Source organism: Neofelis nebulosa, chromosome 17 (assembly GCF_028018385.1).
Source record: "Neofelis nebulosa isolate mNeoNeb1 chromosome 17, mNeoNeb1.pri, whole genome shotgun sequence".
Lineage (NCBI taxonomy): Eukaryota > Metazoa > Chordata > Mammalia > Carnivora > Felidae > Neofelis > Neofelis nebulosa.
In genome coordinates, this window is record NC_080798.1 from 31,874,633 (window position 1) to 31,895,114 (window position 20,482).

General features: G+C 46.9%; 1 protein-coding gene and 1 long non-coding RNA gene across 5 annotated transcripts in view; one reads left to right on the top strand and one right to left on the bottom strand.

Annotated features, from left to right (window-relative positions):
- The window catches only part of FTO (FTO alpha-ketoglutarate dependent dioxygenase), a 393,377-nt gene that overhangs the window by 252,945 nt on the left and 119,950 nt on the right, over positions 1–20,482 (top strand). The window lies entirely within an intron of this gene.
- Positions 4,850–18,815, bottom strand: LOC131500037 (uncharacterized). The gene is made up of 2 exons (XR_009256142.1): positions 18,556–18,815; positions 4,850–5,180 (listed from the first exon to the last, which is right to left on the bottom strand). It is a non-coding gene; the product is annotated as an uncharacterized LOC131500037 (long non-coding RNA).

A 20,482-nucleotide genomic window follows, 5' to 3' on the forward strand; every position in this document is an offset into this window, starting at 1 on the left:
TAACAAGACTTAAACTGATCAGGATTTGCAAGTCTCCTCCACCAGTATAATCAAAACAAGAAGCATTTGGCTCTGGAGAGTAAATGTTGTCGATCTTTTATTCTGCAGCCCCACCATGTTCTTTCTGGCAGGCTGAGATGAAACAGAAAGCTGATATTTGGAGCCACTGGAATTGCAGGCCTTGTAATTTTGAAATATCCATTTTATCCCGTGTAATTTCTTCCCTAAGATTCCTCAGCCTAAATCTGATACAGGTAGGAGCCAAGACAAACAGTAACCATTTATAGTCACCCAGACCAGTTTGAATTTCAGTCTAATGTAAAGCAAAGAGGGTTTTTGGCTTCATTTCAGGTGTGTAACAGGGGTAGAAAATGCATTTAAAATTTAGCAGCAAATGTTACCATATGTTTCCATAACAACTGCAAACTTTTATGTTCGAGAAGCAATAATATAAACACGTAGGAATCTTGGAACAGTAAACTATTAATTTACCAAATATAAAAAATCCAGCATGAAGGGGCTTTTATGGCCACAGAAGCCATGAGGGGGCCCGGCATCCCGTGAATTTCTCCATTATGTGGCAGAAAATACTGCCGGTCGGTTTAAATGAGCAAATCTTTTAAAATTGTAAGTACAGTGTCAGTTCTCCACAGTGCATTTTTTTTCTGAAACAACGTGTGGTGGTGCCAGCTATGGCTGATTTCTTTTACCATCTTGAACTAGTAAAATGCCCTCGAGTAGCTGCCCCCAACGCACATCCGTAGAATAAGTGCATTTTTGTTTTCTTCGTCCATAGCTTTAAACTCAGTAATGGAGGCTGGAGTCCTGCACAAAGGGCAGTGCCCAGGAGCCGGCGCTGAGGCTTGTCAAGGAAGAGGTGTCCACAGATTGTTGATACATAGGAAGAAGGTTCACGGTTTTCTACTCCCCATTTTGAAATACAAAAGAGACAAGGGGCAGAGGGGGAGAACGGCTCTACGTGACCACATCTTAAAAGAGAAGAGTTAGTAACTAGACTTGGTGGGGGAAACTCAGTGTTCTCTGATGTCTCCGTAGGGAAAAGAAATAATCTTCTTTTAAGATGCATATTAGAAACATGGCAGTCTGCAGCCCCACCATCCTTTGCATTCGAAAAGAAGCACGGGTTTTTTTTTTTTTCCCCCTAAACCTACCCCAGCGTGTGGAGAGGGTTTGGAATCCTCTCCTAGAACAAAACGACGTTACCTTGTCATTTCAGGTAAGGTGATGCACCTTGGCCAGCCCCAAAACGTGGGTTCATGCGATGGCTGTCATTGAATATACCGATCCATGAAGGTTAACGTCAGATAGAAGAGAAGGTGAAAGGAAGGTTAACGTCAGATAGAAGAGAAGGTGAAAGGAAGGTTAACGTCAAATAGAGGGTGAAAGGGAGGTATTGGCCGCCCTAAATTGAAGGGCAGAACTCCCGAGAAGGCCGTTCAGGAAGGGCCCTGGTATGGTTACAGGTTACAGAAAGGGCTACAAGTCTCTAAGTTTCAGAAAGTGGAGTAAAGAGGCCCCACCGTTCCAGCTGGGCCAGCGTGTCCAACCGGGCCTCCCTGCAGCCTTCACAGTGGAGCCCACAGGCTGCTGAGCCAGAAGCGACATGGTGGGGACATCGGTTAAAGCCGGGCTCACGTTGTTAGTGGGCAAAGACAGAGGCTCATGTTTAACGTACTGAGGAAGGCTGGTCGGGCGGGAGTGAGAGCAGGAAGCACAAATGAGGGTAGAAGAGATGTTTTGTAAAAACTGGTTCGTTACCAAATCCTCGGTGGGCCTCATTTTAGGGCAGAACCTTAATGGACCCTGGTTATCGCTTTCTCTGGCAGGGTTAGTAAGAAAGTTTCTTGTGTTTCCATCTGCACGTGGCCACTCCGAAGCATCATCTGGGAACTTTATTGAGATTGGAGTCTGGCATTAATCTTAAGGGTCCCTAAGTTGTGTCTGACTCCCCACTAGCATGAAAAATGGGTGGGTGGTGACGAGGATACCCGCTAACTAACGGTATCACCCAGGCTTCTGGGGCACCTGAGTGGCATAGTCACTTGAGCATCTGAGTCTTGATCGTGGCTCAGGTCATGATCACATGGTTTATGAGATCAAACCCCACGTTGGACTCTGTGCTGACAGTGCTGAACCTGCTTGGGATTCTCTCTCTCTCTCTCTCTCTCTCTCTGCCTCCCTCTCTCTCCCTCTCTCTGCCCCCCCTCTCTCAAAATAAATAAACATTTAAAAAATTATTATAGGCTTTTGAGTAGCCCTATATCTCCATACCCGGTTGATGTGCTAAAATGTCAAAACCAAAGGATCTGTGTTTGTTTTGATGGATGTGGGGAAGCAAGAGGACTCTAGGGAGCACGTGGCCTATCATGAAGCCCGTCTTGGGGAGAAAATCAGCTCCAATAGAGGAGGCAGTGCAGCTACTAAGTGGCAGGAACACCAGACTTAGCCCCTGGCGGAGGAAAGGAGCATTCATGGAAGAAGAAGGGGCCGGGTGCGACCTTGCAGGGTTGAGGAGGACACCAGGGGTGGGAAGACCCCAAAACCATTGGAATGTAGGGTTACTTCCTGGAGGCAAAAGCAGAAGTGTCATGAGAGGAGGCGTAACATACCCACGAGCCACACCCCCCCCCCCCCCCCCCACACGCAACATTTTCCTCTCTGGTCTTGGAATCTCCAAACAAGCCTGGCTGAAATTTGCTTCTGTACCATTCAGATCTTTGCTCCAGGGTCTTCTCCTTAGATTGTCTTTTGAGGGATGGCCCTGGATGGAGATGGGTCAACTTTAAGGTGACCTTTTTTCAACGGAGGCCATCTCCCACTAGAGGTCTTCTCCCCTGGCTTCAGCTGGGCTGGCATCTGACAGACGTGTAAACAGATGCAAGCATTGTTGCTAATGACAGGTGATTATAAGAGGCATGGGGGCCAAGGTAATTAAACCGCGATTTGACAGGCACATTTGGCAATGTAAATTTCAGCATTAGAAATATCTTTGCGGTGTGCTTTCCCCACTTGGTTTGGCGAATAGGATCCATTCTTATTCTTGAGAGTGTGGCGCTTTGAGATCTGAAACTGTGCTGTCTGAAGTGTGGGGCTCCAAAGAACAGTTACCGATGGACCGTGTGGGGAGCTGGGCGGTATCAACTCTTTCCAGGATCTGCTCTAGAGTGGGAATAGTGGCGGGAATGGGGCCTGTGCCCGTGGCGCAGGGATTGTATTTGACATAGTATCATGACTGATTTAATAGTGACAATGCCTTGGAGAGACAAGTGAATTATTTTTATGCCACCGTGGTTTCAGCTTCTGTCCCTCTTACCTGGGTTTACCTGATGTCACTCCCATGGATCAATCCAAAGATAGCTTACTCAATTCTCTTGTCCCCTAAATTTCTACTGCTAGAAGTAGGGAAAAAAATCTCGCATCGTCAGTAACCTGTTGTTACACGGAACCACGGTAGAAACAGTCATCAAGGTCATGGAATTTGTCCACTAGATTTAAATGTAATATTAAAAAAAAAAAAAAAAAGCAAACACTACATTGTTTTTGCTGTCAGGATCATTAGAAATGCCTGTTTAGACACTTAGAGACTATTTCCTGCTAATGGCGGCAAGCTTGGAATCATGTGTTTGCCGGAATCCTGTCTTCTATTGGATAAATAGCAGACCTTCCTAGAGACGTAATATTTACGGTTTTGACTACTGGATTAGCTATATGACTGGCTGTGTGCCTGTACAGACTAGTTCTTTTATAGTAACTGTGGGTAGCATGGTCTCTCCTAATACAGTGACAGGCAACATTTATTATTTATCACCTCGTCTAAGGGGGAAACTCCTCCCAAACAGGTTAGTTCATTCCTCTGCTGCAAAACCAGCTTTTTAATACTCTTGGTGTTGTGCATACCTGGCTATTTGAAGAGGTCAGTGAAGCAGACCCTTCAAAGGCGGCCAGCCACTGGCAGGCGAGCGGTGTCTTTTCCTCCGCCAATTTTGATTTTCTCCAGGGAGGGGGTATAGAGGGAGATGAATTTGTGAATATGGTTTGGTTTATGCCAGAGGAGTGCCGAGTGATCGTGCCTCTTTGTGGGATTGCCCCCCTCCAGCGTGGAAAGCTCCCGGCCGGCCTTTACATTCTGCTTCAGGCTGCAGTCAGTTCCGAAGCTGAAGCTTTTTTAAAGCTTTGTCAGGTAGGTTAAAAGGTGTCCCACCCCCGGTGTATTAAAAGAGAGAGAGAGAGATTAAACTCGCTAAGCCTGCCATGTTCCCTCTAAAATATCAAGTCAAGATGATTTTTAAATCCAAAGTTACTAGGCTTGGGGTGTGTGACCTTTAGCGAAAGCAGCCTTGGAACTGGGGAGGAGAGATCCGTGCAAAAAGACAGTCGGCCCACGGGCTGGTGGCCTCAGGAAAGCTGCGGAAGCCAAAGTGAATCATCCCTGTTTCTCTGCCTTCCGGCCAACAAAGGCACTAACCCCAAACAAGTGCCCAGCCTGACACCTGGGTCTCTGGATTTACCACAGAGGCCCAGGTAGCAGACCGTTTCTCAGAGCCACCTGTTTACGGCACCGCCTCTGGTGAGCTCCAGGGGGTTATGGATCAGGAAGGCAGGGCCCTCTGCCCTCAGGAGGCTTGAAATCAGATAAATACGACTGCTAATAATAACTCTTCATTGAACTTTTAATAAGCACTCAGGTGCTTCTCATGTATTATTTACTCAGTTAATCCCAAATAATTACAGTACTAGCTAAGGCTTTATTGAGTGCTTCTCCGTGCCAGGTACTTTTTAAAGTGCTTAACGTGAATTAACTCAACTATTACAATGTGTGTGTGTGTGTGTGTGTTTTTTTTAATTATCCCCTAATTTTAACAGGAGAAAAAGCAAGGGAAAGAGATGTTGAGTAACTTTCGCAGGGACACCGGGGCCCGGAGGCAGAGGAGCTGGGATTCCAGAGCAGGAAGTCAGGTCCCCAAGGCCGAGGCCTCTGCTGTCTGCTGCCCGCCATCCACGGAACCCATGTCAGGATCACCTTGCGGGCGTGTGAAACTCAGACTGCCGGCCTTCCTCTGGACAGTTCACATTTCTGACAGATTCCCGGGGGGGGGGGGGTGCGCGCTGATGCCCACTGCTCTATGCCAAGGAGAAGAGAGCCGTGGAAAGCAGTCACCCTGAAGCAAAAACAAAGAGAGAGACAGATGTCATATTATTAATAAAAACAGGGTGATTTGAGAATGCGAATAGCACTAATCATATTATTATTTTATTACTGTCACTGTAGCAGGCACTTAGTCAGCAGTTACTATGTCCTGGGCACCGTTCCATTAGCCAGGGAACCATCGTAACTGGTACTCTGGGCTGTGTCATTTACTCCTCACGGCAGCCCTGTGAGGCAGACACGACTGTTCACCCCATTTTATGGCTGAGGAAATGGAGGCACAGTTCACAAACTTGCCAAAGTGCCCGAGCGAGGATTCGGTCTCGGGTTCCCCCCCCCCCACCCTTCCCCCCGGTGTAATTCTGGAGCCCACGCTCTTGACCGCGAAGAGACCTGCGGACAGCTAAGGGGACACAGAGCCACATCCGGGGAGCAGGCGGTGTGTGAGCTGGCCCCGAAGGAGGAGGGAGCGGAGGAAAGGCTGCCCAGAGGGAAGGGAGAAGCGCAGGGGACGGGGTGGGGGGCGAGGACCAGCGAAGTGTGACTGGGCGCACAGCGTGGGGACTTCCCCGCGAGCCGCTTGGAGGAAACGAAGATGCTGCTGGAAGAGTACGTCGAAGGCTTTGAAGGTCAGGAGTCGATGGTCCTCAGGAGCAGACTCTGTGCCCCCAGGCAGCCGTCGGAGGCACACGCGGACTCAGAACTCGTCGTGAAGCTTCCAGACAGGACGGTGGAGCCATTCTTTGTCGGAGGCGCTCTCGGGGGCCGTCTCTTCTCTCTGCCTTTCATGGCCGGAGAGCGTCAGAGCCCGTTCAGAGGACGGTTTGACTTCTGAGGTTAGCGACCCTGCGACAGTGACTCATGCCCTGCCGAGGGAGAAGTGAGGGATTTTTTTTTTTTTTTTCTTCTCTTTTGGGACGCAAGCCACGTCCCACACAACCGGGGACGTGTGTGCACGTCGGGGCGCGTGTCCGTGCGCGAACCCACGTGCCGGCCTCGGAAAACGCCTGCTGTGGCCCTGGGGCGGCGGGTATCGTTGGAGTTGCCAACTTGTTTTATTTCTGATATTGCCTGGCAGCCCCCGAAGGAGGGAGAGGATGAATTTTCATCTCCCATTTACTAGACTTTCATTATATCGTGCTTACAGACACAGTGTCAGCACATAAAATGTTAAACATCACTGGTCTGAAAGAGGCTCCCATTCTCTTACCTCTGGTGCTGGGGGAATCTTGCTAGGCTTTCTGCAGTGGTTCTGTCAGTGTAATATGACATGAAGCGTTTCTCAGTAATGACAGACATTGAATATGAGTGACAGGAACCTTGACCGCGAGGAATGGGTTCAATTACCAGAGACGGGGGGTTACCTGAGATAAAACCAAAGGGCCCAATTGTGCTCGGTTTCGACCCCTTGACTCCCAGATCCAGAGCAGCAGAGACAAATGGCTGATTAACCAGCCCCTAGCCCTCTCTCTCTCTCTCTCTCTCTCTCTCACTCTCTCAATCTCTCTGCAGTGATAAACTTGTTTGGATTTCCCCGTCCGGGGAAGAAGAAAAAAAAAAAAAAATCTACGGGTGGCAGGTCTCTAAAGGAAATACGATCAGAAAACAGGAGGAAACAGGAGGGCTGGTGCTAGTCATTTCTGTCTCTTGCAAGCACAAAACCAAAACCCGTCGTTCTATCTGGGAGCGGATCTAGGACACGGTGTCCGGAAATCAATACAAGATCAATGGTTGCTCTCTTAACCCCACCTTCCTTTTGCAGCTGCAGCACACTGCTCAGTTCACCTGTAGCCAACCTGACGCCAGTGTCAGCGAGAGCTCCTGCCATCAGACGCCCTCCTTTTTTTCTTTCCTCCTGCAGGCTGCTCTGCTCAGCATCGAGCACAGCTTTCTGCTTGTTTATAGTCCACTGCTTATAGCCCCCAGATAGAGTTCTAGCAAGCAGCCCAATTAAACTGTCGCGGGCCGCCCTCACTTGACTAGCTCTGCGGAGTCATTTAGCCAACAGACATTCCTGACTATTACAGCTGGTAGCAGCATGTCTCCAGCGCTGGAGATAAAATGAATGAAATTTGTTATCCCGGGCCGACACTTGATCCCAGCTGTTGAACTAATGCTGTTGCACCTGAAGTTTTTCTTTATGGTAATTGCTGTCTGTGTTATTATTTCAGATCCTAAATTGGAGAAAATTGCAACAGGTATTAAATTCTTGGAGCCAATTCACGGGAGTCCTATTGTGCATTCTTCCAGGGTAGATTCCAACTTCTGTTCGAGGCGGGGAGGACAGATTTTGCTAGCCAGACACACTGGCTTGTGTTTCATTATTATCAGGGACATTCCACTTTGAGGTCTGGGCAGGCTTTTATCAGCTTTACCTGAAATCTGCTTTGAAATCTACTTTGGGTACTAATTCAGTCAGCATATGTTGGGACTGGCCCTGGGGAATTCGGTGACGATGACCAGCGCTGACAGTGATCAGTCTGGTTGACCCATGACACATCCTTGGTAGAGCAGTGAGTCTCCTGCATTGTATAGGCTTAGGCAAGCGGGCAGTGTGAAATAAGACTTCCCACAGGGCCCCTTTGGAAGCCACCGCTCTGCTCTGGGTGGTAGTTCTCGAATGCACCACTTCACTGAGAGCCCATTGAATATGTATGTCACGGGTTTGAAGGCTCTCGGCCTCCCGGAGGCCGAGATCACTGGGCCTCACTGCCGGTTACCGTTCACTGTCTCCTCATTTCTGTTAACCTCCTTCACCAGGTCTCATCCTCGAGTTTGGGGATTTGGAGGCTTTCCAGAATAACATATGAACCATATTCGGAGGAGAGAGCAGCCTCAGGAAGCTTGTAGCAGACAGCATGGGAAAGCATGTCTTTTGCAGCATTCGCCTGTCTGCTTAGCTTCTGGTCAGCACTGACGGTGAAGGCTCCAGGCGGGATCCGGAGCGAGAATTCGGGTCTGGCTGGTGGTGCAAGCACTATGCTCGCCTTCAAGCGAACGCTCTGGGGGAAGGTGACCCCACCGATGCGGTCGCTTCCGTTTCTATCTGAAGACCGCACCTGGCAGCCATCGTAGCACTCCTTCAATGTCAGGGGCATACTCTCACCTTTAGAATCCAAAGGGTTTGTTCCTGTGCACATTAGGAAGCTTTGACAGGCTCTCGTCTGTATTTTGATGAGAAGCAACTGTGAGAAGCTCAAACCTCAAAGTAAAGGAAGATAGACATAGGGTGTGTGCCGATGCTCGCGCCATCCTTTGACCCCCCCCCCCCACCACCATACCTGGGCGGTCTCCCGACTGGTTCACGGTCCCCTGACGTGAGGACCCCTGGAAGCCTGCAAGGAATCATCCGAAAGTCCTACTCAGGTACTTTCTTTGCCGCCGTGCACATCTGTGCTTTGAATGCCAATGGCTAGTATCGGACTGTCGATGGTGGAGGATTTGCATCGCAAGTTGAAGTCCATAGAGTTTGTGGGATCTGCAACATACTGAACGTATGGTGGTCTGCATTACTTTCTATACTCAGAGGCCTTCACGCTAATTTGCTAATAAGATACTTTGAAAACTCAAATCTGTTGAAATTGAATTACTGTAATTTATAGCAAAGCTCAAAATGAGAAATCTGTATTTTCTTTGCCCACCGAGAAAACGAAAGATTAGTCTTTCATTTATATATGAAGGGTAGAGAATATGTATAGAGTATCAAGTATAGAATACGTTTTTAAATCCTGGGAGATTTATTTCCCTACTCTCAAATCCAGTAAGAAAAACCAGCCTTTTCTTCAAAACCAAACCAAGACTGATCTGTCTTGCATTTTTTGAAATCATGAAATTCACGGCCGTTTTAGGTATCTTTAAACAATAGACTCACAAGCATACATTGACTTGCTCCCAGAGGTCCTCCAAACAAAAGCACATTCATTCTTGTCGTTGGTATTTGAAGATCGGAAAGATACCACAGTAACACAGGTAAAACTTGTTACATAATAACTGCACGTGTGCATTTCAGACCCAGCACGCACGCACGCATTCTCCATCATATTTCTGCCTCTGGATTTCACCAGCATGAGCCGTAAGCGCTTCTCTCCAGATCTTACCTGGACTTCGTGTTTTCTATACGTTGAGTTACTGTTAGGGCGTAGATTGTTTGACTCATTTGCTGTGGGATTGCGTGGAGAACAGGGTGGTGACCTCAGCAAATGAGCCTGGGCAAGAGCGTGTTTGGCAACCGGCCATTATAACACTATATATAAAATAGGAGTCAGAATTTGGGAGACCCCTAGGATGGAGACAGCGGAGAGGATGACGGAGATTTGGGCTCTCAAAAGGCAAAAATATAGGAAAACAGTGACCCTTCTCGGTGGCACTGGGTATTCGTACGCCTATAGCCAGGTCAGTATAGTAAAAAGATTCTTAAGATGGCAAATGTTTGGGTGAGGTGAGAGTAATGCGTCGAAAGGACGGACTCCTGAAAGTTTCTCCTGCAAATCCTGAAATAATTCCTTCCTTCTCTTAGGCTCACATTTAGAGAGTCAGACCTTGCATTAAGTGCCTTGTACCCACTGTAACCTTCTGTCTCGTCCTCCATAATTCATTGAGGTAGAGTGTGTCCTCACCAAGGAAGAAAGTGGGCCCCCAGAAGCGAGAGTGGTGGTTCCCACTGAATGTTTTCTACATAGTTTTAGAAGTTAAGACTCAAACCTGGGGCTGTTGCTGGCTAGAGCCACGGTACCAAGTTTTGGATTTGGGTCTCTGTGAGATCAGTTGCTCTTATCTTGGAAAGCAGTAGAACTTTCAGCAAGGAACTTCAAGCAAATGGCTAAAATTCCTCAGTTGTTCCTGATAGGGTTTTGTCCCGATGCTAGGCTTTTGTTCACTGCTGTGAAAAGTAAACCCTGCTGGGATGTAAAACAAAGTATACTTCTCAAAAGCTAAATTTAAACCAGTTTCCATAAGGGTGAATCACTTGGAATTGGTTGAGTTCGCTGACTCATGGGTCATAGTAGGTCTTCGTCTAGACCAGGGGTTGGCAAACTTCTTCTGGAAAAGGGCCAGACGGTAAATATTTTAGGCCCTCTGTCACAACTGCTCTGCTCTTCCAGCACCAGAGCCACCATAGACCATATGTAAACGAAGAAGTGTGGCTGTGTTCCAATAAAACTTTATTTACTAAAACAGGTGGCAGGATTTGGCCTGCAGGCCGTAGTTTGCCAACCCCTGGTACCACGCCTTGAGGAAGAGTTATCTTTAAGGGAACCAGAAGACAACAAATGTTTTCTTTTCCTTTATTAGTTGTTTATGTAGTGCCTTCTCAGCATAATTTGAAACCCTTTTCATTGGCTGCGATTTTAAAGTTGGGTTTTTTGTTGTTGTTCTTTTAATCTCTTGTTTAAGCACATGTTAAATGTGTCCGTGTTCTTTCCATTATATATCTTGGTTGCCTTCCCAGACTTCAAATTGCAGTGAATTTATCCCCAAAGGATGTTTGGTATCACTTCTCAAGATGCAATTTGAGTGTCGTCTGTTTCTGTAATGGAAAAGGATTCCAAATCTTCGTTATTGAAGTTTCACAGAAAATAATGAATCATTAAGATAGCTGTTACTCCGTGCTGTTAAGGTATACTGCATCGTTTGCTGTCTTGTCTTACAGCCTCACATCAGTCCAAAGAATAAAGTGGTATGAAGATTTAATTTTAGGACTGCACATGAGGCATTGGATTATGATTTCTGGCCAAGTCCTGCCGAACTCAGATTACATTATAATGAAACTGGTTTTTCAACTAAGAGTTTTCCAACGGGTAAAACTGCAAACAGACAAACAGAAGCCCAATAAACAGTTTGAGTCTCAGAATTATTTGCCACAGCAGCTGTAGAAGTGTCCTTGTTGTCATGCTATTTCTGTATAATGACCCCCTTTGATAAATCGTCCCATCACGGGCCACCAAATCATCGGGAAGAGGGCATCAGCTTCTTTTACCGAGGGAATCCGTGGAGGTACTCGACAGTAGTATTTAACTTTGATGCGCTTTTTTCCCTCCTTACAACTCCCCCCTCCTCACGGGCAGCTGTGTTGGGGAAGAGGGGAGGTCCCACCAGAAATTGCATTCTTAACACCTCGGCGTCTTTGCCACCTGCTTGAAGGTGTGCCTACTGATCCCTACTCTTACTGTCACGTGAGATACCTGTGTTCTCTTGATTCTCCAGCTCCCTACATGTGAAATACTCAAGTTACCTCCACGCTGTCGTCCCTCTGTGTTTTCTAGAGCAACAGCCCGGGGCAGTGGGAAAACTATGACTCCTGTGGTCCAAAACCCTCTTATCTTCAATGGGCCGCTTCACTTCTCTGACCTTTCAGTTCCCTCTTGTGTAAAATTAGAAGAATACCAACCTTACGTTATAATCTTAAAACTTGACGAGGAAATATGTTTAAGTGCTTTGTAAATTACGCTGATCATGTCTGAGTTATTTTCCCTGTTTAACTAGCTAGCTGGCCTGGCCTTGTTCTGGAGGCTCCTTTGCCATCGTTAAAAGAACCAAATCCATCGCCCCGCTCTTCTTGGAGCATGACACGTAGAGTCGCCCATGTGAGAAGCAGCTTAATTGCAAATCAGCTGCGGTCGCTATACGACAGAATGCCAGTGGGCACTGTTCCCATTGTGTTGAATAAATGTTCCCCCTGCAAACACAACGTCAATACTAAAGTCAACGTGTAAAATTTCTACCACCTGCCTTTGCACCTTCTGATTGGGGGCTCCTATTTGACTCTACTGTTTGTCTCGTCAGGGTACAGCATTTTAATACATAGGGCAGATCTCTCTGTATTAGCAGTCTGGGCAGATCTTTTGTTGATTTTGATATCTCTTAGCTCGGGAGAACAGTTGCCTTCCAGAGCTCCCTAAAGTAAGTGCATATGCCACTAGCCTCTCTTTAGAATCGGTGCAAGCCAACAACAGCCTCTTAAGTTTGGCGACCGTCTTTGCTGTTACTTACATGTGATGTAATCACGAACAGAAAGAAACTTAACTTTACGTATGTAACTATGAGGGACAGGTGGACGTGAGCGTGAGGCACTGGTAACTTCTGCCCATGTCAAATGAGCTAAATCCTTCCCCCCAAACCAGCCAGGAAAACATATGATACCATTTGCAATGGTAGAATGTTGCACGCTGTTCTCCTGTAATTATAATGGCCTGATCTGTGTGGGGTGGGTGAGGCTTACTTCACAGTCATTAATCTACTGAATCTTAGTATCAGTGGCCCATCTTGAGGAGCAGCGGTACTTGGCTGGAGGAGCAGGGCTTTGATTTCATTGTAATAAGGATAGCTTTGTTAAAATTCTGCCGCTCGGTGGTGCCTGAGGATTCTGGGAAGAGAAGGTTTTTCTCCCCGCCCCCCCCCCCGCCCCTTTTTCTCCTTTTCTTACGTGGTGGGGATGAATTGTTTCTCTCTCTTCCATCCCCTAGGTTACTATTTATGCTCTCCCTTGATCTCCTGCTTGTCCCTTTATTTCTCCACGTTGTGAAAGTTTCTTTCTGTGTGACCAGGAGTCTGTTTAGCAGACCATATTGTGAGTGAAGGGCCAGCGTTTGTTGCCTGATTTTGGCAATGCTGGGCAGTCAGCTGGGATGTAATTAAGACTCTGAGAACAGGCTGTCTTCTCCACGGGAAGGGCATGTTAGATGGTGCTGGGATTTGGGGCTGTCAGTTTGGCCAAGGCTGGAGACAGAGAGCTAGGGACAGAGATATTTCCTTTCATTTATAATCCCTTTATGTACAGTGTATGCACTTGGCGAAGTTTACATATAACCTAGTGGCGAGAGCTTACAAGCCAACGCAGTGAAATTAGCATATGTTACATGTATATTTTAGTGATGTTTTAAAGCAAGCGCGTACTTCCAAAGTGAATTATGCATGGACGACAGCAATAGGGTTGTGTTGCGCTGGGTGTCAAATCCCACAACTTTTTGTCGAGACCGTGGATTTTACACTAAAAAGGCAGAAAGACTAAACGAAGTAAAACAGTTTTAATTTTTAACAGTTTGGTTCGGCCCAAGGAGCCAGGCTGTGACAGATATAACTGACATTTGAATAATTGGATTAATTTAGAGAAGGGCAAATCCAGTTTTGACGGTTGTGCTTGTGTGTACGTCTTCTTTTCTTTTCTTTTCTATTTATTTATTTTTATTTGCGGGGATGGCGTTGTGTGGCGTAGGAATGCAATTTGTGGGATGCCGAGCAGAGCTTGAGGAAAGGTGCACACGATGTATATAAAACCGTCATCTGGTTATTTTACTGTTAATAAGTATGCGTGTGTGTATGTGTGTGTGTTCACATGGTAGTAAGCACTCTCTGCATTTTGTGCAAAACGAATGCACGGTGTGGGCTTCCTTCCGCTCTGTCAGTGACACATGTATTGCACACACAAGCACATCATACGTGCTCTTGGTAACAGAATCGATACGGCTGGAGGCAAATATCCACCCCTTCACAGGCCATATAGAAAGCGTGCAGGCGGGCCAACTCGCGGTGACATCGGCAAGCCCTCTCCGTTCCTATGTCACTGTGTTACAAAACATCACAGCGCAGCAGAGGGGAACGCCTAATTTGGTATCTGGGGTGGCAGCAGCCAGATTCCCCGTGCTTGAGTCCTCGCTCCTCTATTCCTTCAGGTTTATGGGGCTGTCTTAGCTTCTGGTGTGAAGGTCATCTCAGCAACTTGAGATTGAGAAACCCAAGCACAACACCCTACTACCGCCTCCCCCCACCCCTTCAGAAAGCCCCATAATTAAATATGCCAGCCAAACACCCCAAGACTAGAACTTGCGGCAGACGGTCTTGAACTGTGGCTCTGGGCAGGCTCTAGGAGCCTTTTCCCCAGCAGGACATTAATAGACATTAACACTCGGGCAAGAAGTGTTGATGTGTGGTTTATAATGTTAGCACCCAGTTAGGCAGGTACAACACATGCTGTAGGAATCTTGTACCAACACATGTGTGGGTTGAGTCAGATTAATGAGAACCATAAAAGGAGAGACGTTCTCCTCAAGCCGGGACTTCATGCTACCCTCCTCTTACCCAGCAAACCTGGTGCCCAGCTGGGTGGAAATGTCCCAGTTGGACGTTCGTTGAGATTAGCATAAAGAGGATGTTTGAGAGTTTTGTTTTGCTCCGTCGTTAGGTGGTCACGGAGCCCCATGTGTTAGTCAGGACTTCGCATTAAAACCCCTTTTCATCTAGTGCCTCTCAGGCCGAGAGGAAAGGAAACTTTCACGCCACGACCTAAGTGCCAGGCGAACGTTATCATTTTCCTCCCTCGGCTTTCTCCGGCTCTTCTTCAAGTGGTTCTGAATGGTTGTGAGACACTTTCTGGTTTACTTTGTAAATGGGGCAGCGAAGCGTTCTTGTCTCCTGACTGGCTCTCCTCAGAGGATTCTCAAAGCCTTTTAAAATTGTGGGTTTTTCTGGGACAGCCTTCAAAGTCCCAGGAGCGGAGGACCATCTGTCCTTTATATTAAAAGAATCTTCTGTATTGTGTACCTGATGTGCTTGTCCCAGAGATAGATGTTGTTAATTAAGGGACAGCATTTGTCCTTTATGTGAAATAAATCTTCTCACTTGCCCAGAGAACAGTTTTGCAAGCTTGAGGAAACCATTAAGGACGCTCAGCCTGGAGTTCCGGTGTCGGCTAAAGGTCCACAGCCCAGTCTGTCATTCAGCCTTTGCTGTAGATCAGACATGTAGGACGTGGGGTGTTTTGTTTTGTGTTGTGTTTTGTTGCTTTCTAGTTAATTCATCTACCAAGATTGTAGCCTTTTGGAAAGGCATATGTGAGTGAATGTAACATACAGTATCCGGGGTGGTTTGTGACTTTTCTGGGGAGATTTACACGTAGTGAGCTCCCAGTCTCATCCACTGTGTCTTTCCGCAGTGGATAATGACGGTGCTCCTGTCCTCCAGTGCCACGTCTCCACTTTGCTGTTACACGGTCTCTGTTCCTATACCCCCTGCCCCTGGGAAAAGAATCATGCAAACATCTGCCCACAGCAAACCGAGCCAGAGTTCTGTCAGCTCATAGAAGACACCTCCCTTAACCTGCTGGATCTCAGTCTCAAGAAGCCCAGAAAATGGTTTGGATTTGGAATGTGGAAGGGCAGCTAGGGTCATACGGCCCCGAAGGGCTATCTAACAGCGGTCAGCCTCTGGTTCTGCCGGGCACGGAGGAGGAGGGTGGCCAGGGCCTTGTCGGGGCCTAGCTTGGAGGAAAGATTGCGCCAGCAGAGACCGTTGACCCAGGACCACTTCCAGGGTAGAGGGGACGAGATGGGCCACACCGTCCTTTTGTTGGTAGGAAAGACCTGGAACGGGCTGTGCCGGGACCGGGAGAGTAGTGGATTGGTGCGTGATATTCTGGGGGTGGAAGAGTCCAGACCGAAGGTCAGCTTGAATATGCAGCCATTCACCTTCCGAAGAAGAATCACGTCAGATGTCATTCTCCACCATCCATTTTTTTTTTTTTCCTTTTTCCCCCTCGTGATCACACAGACGAGGAACCGGGCAGGTGGCACGAGAGCGTGAGGCAGGCTCGGGTGTGGAGCCAGCAGGCGTGACGGCGGCGGCCATGAAACACCGGCCAGCGCCTCCACCGCCTGCAAGGGCCCGTTGCTTCTCGACGCCAGCCCGTCACCACTTTGGGGACCTGTTTCCGATCCTCTGATTCGCCGGCAGAAGCTGTGGATGTGAAACTTGCTAGCACTGGCAGATGTTTCACTGTTTCAAAGCAGTACAGGCCAGAGAAAGCTCATCTGTAGGAAAGATGTGCTTTGCGGACTGCCGGTTTGCACTCACGGACGTACACAGTCCAGTAGCGTCGTCAGAGCGGGGATATTCCGGACGATAAGCTGACAATGTGGAAACAGTTTCGTGAAATAAAAGGAAACTCAGCCTCAGTGATTAATATTTGGGGGTATTTCCCTTTGAGTTTCTGTCTAGTGCGTATATATTTTATATGCATGCTTTAAAACAGTTGTAATCCTAGGAGCCTGCGTTTTTTCCACCTACCATTATAGGCAGTTTCCTTATATAATTTATAATGGCTGCGGCGCAGTCAGGGAAATGTATTGCGGTATGCAAAATCGTCCCCCGATTGCTGGACATTTAGGTTGCTTTTGAGTTGACAGCATGGTAAGCAGTGTTGCAATTACACATTTACTCGTAGCACTTTTTCCCTGTTTGGGATGGTTTCCTTAGAACCCGAAGGATTGCTAAGTCAAAAGATAGGAAAGTTGTTATGGCTTTTGGCATATATAGCCAGCCCACTTTCCAAAAGTGTTGTACCAATTTACACTGCATTCAGGAAAATACGAGTATGCGAGCTTTTGGTGTATCCTTGCCAGCATTATTATCTTGTAAGATCCACCCCCGTATCGGTAGGTGAAAATTGGGCTCCCATCCTTTTTTGAATTTACATATATTTGAGATGTGCCCATAAATCCGTTGACTGATTATACTTAGTCTCATAACATCTGTATTCACTGAGGCTAAATTTTGTTGAGGTTTTGCTTGCTTTTTACGTGTGTGTGCGTTTTTAAAGTTCTCTCTGTTAACAATTGATAGGTAATTTAGGAAGCGCCTCCCTAGCAAGGCCCTCCTCCAGGGGACCCCCTATCTCAGGATTGCTGCAGCTGCTACTTTTTACCGTGCATTAACTTGGAATTGGGCCAGGGCCCGCGCAGGATCCCCTTCCTGAAGAGGGGCTCTTGTGCGTCTGGTGAACCACAAGCTCAGGGCTGTATCTGCCAGTACGTTTTTGGCAGAGACATCTAATAAAATCTCATCCGCACCATTCTGTGAAATACAGTCACAAATTTGGATGGTGATTACCTTACGCCATTTCTTTGTAACCGCTAATCTCCACGTCCTAGATGATTTTTGTCCATCGCCTCCCCCGACCCCTGTCCCTCCCTCGTCCCTCCTTCCCCACTGTGCCTGGTGCCTGTTCTAACTACAGTGTAGATGGTACCCAATCCGGGTTTCTTGTAGCGTGGTCTAACAGAAAAGGCACGAGCCATTAATACGGACACAGGGGTTCTATTATTGGCTGTGCCCTCTGTTTAATAGTAGCTTAACAACAAGAACTTACCGAGTGCTGAAATACCTCTTAGCATTCTTGATAGATTATTGTGTCTTCGTAACCCTCCTCTTAGATAGGAGATGTTCTTTTACCCATATAGGTAAGGACACCACAGCTCAGAGAGATGCAGTGTTTGTCCAGTGTCATACTTTGTTTTTCTGAGCTAAAGTGAGTTTTTTGTTCCTCAACCTCTCAGTCTCTTCAGCTGCAAAATAGAGTTCCTTCGCTTTACCCGCAGGGATGGCATGGAACTGAAATGGTGTCATGTGTACCTTAACTTGAGGTGGGTATTAAAATTCAGGACGTGTAATAAATTGTTGTTATTAACCAGTGCACCTCGCTGCCCCCCCCCCCCGCTTCTTTGCTTATAAAACGTCGGTGCTGAACCAGATTATTTTCATTGGTTAGTTTCAGCTATAATGTTTTCTCATTAGCTACAGACTCCTGTCCTAGTGAAAAAAAAGCCAGTGTGGTCGCCCTGGCCTGCGTATACTGCATAGGAAGTCTTCTCTGCCTTCCGGGTACCCCTGTCCCTCTGAGCTGGCTCTTTCTCGGGAAGTAGGTGCACACTTTTAGGAAGTTGGAGTTTTATGCCTTGGTGTGCACGGAGAACACAGGGAGGTTCTCATAATGGGGTACTTGAGATACCAGCATGCACTGGCCACTTTAAGGCCACATGGAATTGCTTGCTTTGGCTCTGAGGATATTGTGACCTCTTAAAATATAAAAGTGGGAATAGGCTTTATCTCTATTTTTCCTCGTACCTTACCCTCAGCTGGGAACTTAATTAACCAAGGTGGTTAATGGAGAACCAAGGTGGTTAACGGAGTCAGCTCCACACAGACATGCACTCAGGCTTAATTTCATACATCTCTCTCTCTTTTTTTTTTTTTTTTTCCCAAATAAGGATCCAGGATCCCATATGGCACTTAGCCTCCTAAACAAAGATCATCAGCCCTAGACGAGAAGCAGGTGGCCTGGCACAGAGAGCAGAGGTTATTTTTGCCGCTGGGCTCCTGCCATTTCAGAGTTTAATAATGGCAAGGTTGCACAGCGGGAGGCTGACCCCAGATGCTCTCCCTTTGGTGGGGATAGAGCAGTCCCACCGCCTCTGCAGGGAGTAAACTTGATCAAATCTAGGTCACAGTTACTCTCCCAGAAACGTCTCCGTCTAAACTTCCTCCCATTTGCTACCTACTTGCTACTTCCAAATCTGATCCATTTGGAGTGAAGTCACCAGCGTTAATTGTTGACCTACCCTGGTGTCTCGTCAACGCCTGTGACGAGGAGATCTTGGCATTTTCTTTCGGGTCGACCCTTGGGCAACAGGTTGGAAAGACTTTGTTTTAAGGGTGGTATTAAAGACCAGAAGTTGGAAGCCTTTACTGTACTCCTGGCTCCGCCTTTCCGTAGGGTTTGGCTTCCCTGTTTATAATCCGAAGAGGAATTTCAAGTCCGAACGCAGGAGACAAAGATGAGTAAGAAGGAAAGAGCAAGGAAGAGGGGTAGTAACTGGAAAGGAACAGGAGAGAACTGTGAGGTCGGGTGACTGTTACGCAGGCGTGTATATCTTTTACAGAACTCATTGAACTTGTACTTTTGAGATCCATGTGTTTTACTGTGTATAAAACATATGTATAAGGAGTGAAATGCACTGGTGGTGAACCATAGAGTGCATACTTTATTTAATTGGTGAGCTATAGCCAGTTGCTTCCCCCCGCAGGATGTGGGCCCAGTGTTGCTACGGTTTCAAGGAAAGCCTGAAATTCAGATATATTTTTAAAATTTGTTTATTTATTTTGAGAGAGAGTGAGAGTGTGTGCACATATGCGCGTGCATAAGCACAGAGGAGGGGCGGAGAGAGGGAGAGAGAATCCCAGGCAGGTTCCGTACTGTCAGCGCAGAGCAGGCCTGAGCCAAAATCAACAGTCAGATGCTTGACTGACTGAGCCACCCAGGTGCCTTCAGAAACTCAGATATTTTTATAAAGATACGTAGACCTGTGGTCCCTATTTGGTCAAACAGAACACCAGTTTGTGATCTCCAAACTGGAGGCTTCTTTTTAAAAAAGTTTTTTTTTCAATGTTTATTTATCTCTGAGAGAGAGAGAGAGAGAGAGAGAGAGAGAGAGAGTGTGAGCAGGGGAGGGACAGAGAGAGAGGGAGACACAGAATTCGAAGCAGGCTCCAGGCTCTGAGCTGTCAGCGCAGAGCCCGACGCGGGGCTCGAACTCACGGATTGCGAGATCATGACCTGAGCCGAAGTTGGATGCCCAACCAACTGAGCCACCCAGGTGCTCCCAAACTGGAGGCTTCTTAATTCTCCCCTAAGGATCATTACAGTTGCAACATTGAATGATTCTGGCTCGCAATGAGGCCTTGAACCAAAAAACAAACAAACAAACAAACAAGCAAACAAACAAAACAAAAAACAACCTCGCTTATCTCTCAGTTTTCCTCTCACCTATAAGATGTTGGGAATTCATAACTAAACTTTACAGGGATCTGGTGAGAAGCATGAGGTATCGTGTACAAAACAACTTGGAAATACAAAGACGCAGCACATAAACACAAGTCTCTGTTACCTTTATTATTATTATGAAGAATTATTGACATTTTCAGAATTACCAGTGTTGAGAGTAGGAGCACTGAGCTTTTCCAGGACGGCTGATAGAAACATCAACAATTCACCATGAGTAAATTGCATGCGTGCAAATGAACATGCAGACTTTTCATTATCCTTGGAGGGGGATGTTCCTGTGTGGTGTGTGACAAAAAGAGAAGGCATTTCATTTGTACAGCTGCTCATATAAATTGCAGAAACTCTGGGAGCCAAAGTCCAAGGTACGGCAGTAGCATATAAGGAAATGAAGCTGATGCTATATTAAAGATTCCTTGTCACATGTACTCACTGCCTGGGGACGGGGTTGCTCCAGCCTTGTCAGTGACATTTTGTGAACAAGCAGCCTGTATTGGATGGTGATAAATGGATTATCTTAAATGTCATTCGGCAGTGTTTTAGAGTTGCAAGGAGAGTTTTGATATTGAGTTGTTGGTTAGTATATTCTGCACCAATCCTTTATGATGAAATAATCTCCTGAAGTTACATTCAGAAATGTCAAAGTTGCTTATTTCTTCAATCACCCGTAGCAGTTTCTATTACAAGATATGCAGAGAAGATTGTGT